At 35.4% G+C, this 3963-nt stretch overlaps 1 non-coding gene across 1 annotated transcript; it reads right to left on the reverse strand.

Annotated features, from left to right (window-relative positions):
• Positions 1-321: 321 nt before the first annotated feature.
• Positions 322-395, reverse strand: Trnan-guu (transfer RNA asparagine (anticodon GUU)). The gene has a single exon. It is a non-coding gene; the product is annotated as a tRNA-Asn (tRNA).
• Positions 396-3963: the final 3568 nt, after the last annotated feature.

Raw genomic sequence — 3963 nt, forward strand, 5'->3', positions numbered from 1 at the left:
AGACATATAATTAATAATTATTTTATTAGTTATAGGGAAATTTTTGGCCCGTCGGACAAAATACTTAGCGGTATTTCGTTCGTTTTTAGGTTCTGAGTTTAAATTGCGCCGAAGTCCACTTAGCCTTTCGTCTTTCGGGGCACAATAAAAATAAGTACCAGTTGAGTACTGGGGGCGACGTAGAGGACTAGCCTCTTCCCAAAATCTTTAGCTTTGTATCTGTCTATCTACCTCTCTCTCTCTCTCTCTCTCTCTCTGTTGTTTATAGTTTCAGCTTAGAGCTGCGGCCATGCTGATGCACCGCCGTGTAAAAAATAAGCTCATCCCTGGGTGGGCTCGGACCACCAACCTTTCGGTTAACAGCCGAACGCGCTAACAGATTGCGCCACAGAGACATATATATAAATACTTATTTGAATAGTTTATTTTAATTTACTTTTAGAAATAATTTTTCCAAAAGTACTAAACAGATGTTTCAGTGTTTGCTTGTCACTCACCACCGCTTGGCAACCAGTGTTGGTGTGTTTACGTCCTCGTAAAATAGCGGTTCGATAAAAGAAACCGATAGAATAAGAGCCAAACTTTAAAAAAAATAATAAACCCTAAGATAGATGGTACAGATATTCACTATTTACAATAATAAATTTAGAAATATCTTTTAATTTATGTTTTAGCTATAAATATGCAAATGATCTGAATAATTAAAATATTTCTTTATGAAATAAGATTTTAAGATAAACATTGTAATATGTAAGAAGAATTATTGTACTTATTGTATCAGTCCCTTTTGCCGAACTGCTAAGCATATATATATATATACACATATACACGACGGATTTCTTCCAGTTTCCAGCTGCCGGTATATATATATATATGAAGGGTTTGTTTCAGTTCCCGTCGACCAAATCCACTCACGAGGCTTTTGTTGACCTAAGGCTATGGCAGAAAACACACTTGTTCAAAATGCCACGCCGTGGGAGTGAACTTGGAACCATGTGGTTGATAAGAAAATCTTTTCATCACACAGCCACCAGTTTAAATTTCTCCCTGGGTTTTTTTTTTACCGCATCCTGCAGTAATGATGTATTATTAAAATCACTGTAACTACGGAACGTCGCAATAAAACCAACCCACATTTTAACAATTTGACAAATGTTTTACGAGAAAAAAACGCATCTCTTTCACTGATCAAAAATTTAATATTATTTTATCTGACAGTAAATCATATAACGATATGTAACGATTACTTTATCGTCTGCAAAAATTTTACTAGAAGCATATCTATAGCCGTGTAACATATAGGAGCTTTTTCGGCCGCAGTCTCTAGGATACTGAAGTAGAAGTCCGGCAGTGTGTTTAATCTTTGATATCAGCTTAAACCGTTTTATATCGACGCTTGATTGTGGATTATCCCAGTAAGGCCATCCACGTAAGCTTCTAGTACATGTTTCTAAATAAGTAACAAACATTTTTTTTCTTTATTGTTATCCGTCGCTATGGTAATCTCTTACCCAATCAAAAGCGAAATATTAAAACTTATGCGAAAAATTATGTTTGGATTAATATACATTATATTAAATAAAACCACGTTATTTTTGACGGGTACTACATTAGTTATAACAAAGTTGAACACCTTCGAAAAAGAATACTATCCACACAAAATACATACAAATGTTTGTGTGTGTGTGTGTGTGAGATACAAACGTCAAAAAGCCTTGTGAAATACACATATATATATATACTCTTTTACTTAATAATAATAATAATAATAATAATGATGATAATAATAATAATAATGGTTTCAAATTTTGCCACAAGGGCAGCAATTTGGGGGCGAGGAGGGGATGAGCTTACATCGACCCCAGTGTTCAACTGGTACTTAATTTATCGACCTCGAAAGGATGAAAGGCAAAATCGACCTCGACAGAATTTGAAGTCCATTATTATAAACTACACACTCTATGTTCTGAGTTCAAATCGAGCCACTGGTAGTCCCGCCCGACTTCGTCTCTGGGCTTGCTAAAATAGCAAAGATAACCATCTTGAACAGAAAACGATACAACAATGATGTGCGTAAGTCAATGATATACAAACTTAAGGGACGGCCATTGTTAGATTGTCTTTTGACGATCTTCAGTAAGATTTGATGCGGGACAAAAGAAACAACGACGTTAAATGGATGCATCAAATATGAATTCGATGCGATTGAATTCCTTAAAATCGATGTCAAAACCGATTCATGCATACGTGTGTGTGAGTGTGTGTGTGTGTGTGTGTGTGAGTGTGTATGTATGTGTGTGTGTACACATACATACATAAATGCACGTGTATATGTATATATATATATACATATATATATGTATGTATGTATGTACATATGTATACATATATATGTGCATATATATATATATGTATGTATGTATATAAACACACACACACACAGAATTTAACATTAGCTTGAAGGAACATAGAGCGCTTCTAAGTACAGTAATGTTCCTTAATTTCTTTTCAAGACAGTTGTCAGTGACTTCGAAGTTTCGGCTTACTAGTCGGAATCATACACACACACACGCACAGGCGCACAGATGCACACAATCACCCACCCACCGATGTATATGTATATATATATATATATATATATATGTGTGTGTGTGTGTGTGTGTGTGTGTGTGTGTGTGTGTCTGTGTGTATTTATATATATATATATCCACCTATGTATATATGTATTTATGTATGCATGTATGTCTGTTTCAACGTATGATCAATGGCGTTTGATACCCGACTGTAAGACCCGCGATACATGCATAGCATATACAATCGAATGCTTATGAAGAAATCAGATTTTAATATCAATTTTTCAATATTTTTTTTATGAGCGACAGCTGGAAAGATGGCATACATAAATACATACATACATACATACATACATACATACATACATACATACATACATACATACATATTTAAGCATATATGTATATATACATACATAACACACACACAACATAAGAGTAGTCTATTTTCCATGGAGCATTGTTTGATATATGTGTGCGTGTGTCTATATGTGTGTGTGTATGTGAGCACATATAATATATATATATATGTGTGTGTGTGTGTGTGTGTGTGTGTATACATATATATACATATATATATGTATATGCTTTCGGTACGAATGTTTTTTTTTTTTTATACGGCGCTGTTTTTACAATCATGTAAATAATAATAATGGTATTTTTTATATAAGCTTAAAGCTTATGGCGATCACCATGCAATGAGTAAGGAAAATAGTCTTATAAAGAGGCATATAAGCCCTCGACAGAAGAAAGAAGGCTTTCCTATCCGCATGGGAGTCGAACCCACTTCCCTCTATTTGACTCCCATGCAGATAGGAAAACCTACCTTTTTCTGTCGAGGGCTTATATGCCTCTTTATAAGACTATTTTCTTTAGTCATTGCACAGTGATCGCCAAAAGCTTTAAGCTTATCTAAAAATATCATATATATATATATATATATATATAGCAATGTTCAAACAATTTTGTCATACGAAGACAACGAAGGCTACAAATAATTAATAAATATATACTCTTTTACTCTTTTACTTGTTTCAGTCATTTGACTGCGGCCATGCTGGAGCACCGCCTTTAGTCGAGAAAATCGACCCCGGGACTTATTCTTTGTAAGCCTAGTACTTATTCTATCGGTCTCTCTTTTGCCGAACCGCTAAGTTACGGGGACGTAAACACACCAGCAACGGTTGTCAAGCGATGGTGGGGGGACAAACACACATACATATATATATATATACATATATACGACGGGCTTCTTTCAGTTTCCGTCTACCAAATCCACTCACAAGGCTTTGGTCGGCCCGAGGCTATAGTAGAAGACACTTGCCCAAGGTGCCACGCAGTGGGACTGAACCCAGAACCATGTGGTTGGTAAGCAAGCTACTTACCACAG

This window comes from Octopus bimaculoides, unplaced genomic scaffold (genome assembly GCF_001194135.2).
Source record: "Octopus bimaculoides isolate UCB-OBI-ISO-001 unplaced genomic scaffold, ASM119413v2 Scaffold_229758, whole genome shotgun sequence".
Lineage (NCBI taxonomy): Eukaryota > Metazoa > Mollusca > Cephalopoda > Octopoda > Octopodidae > Octopus > Octopus bimaculoides.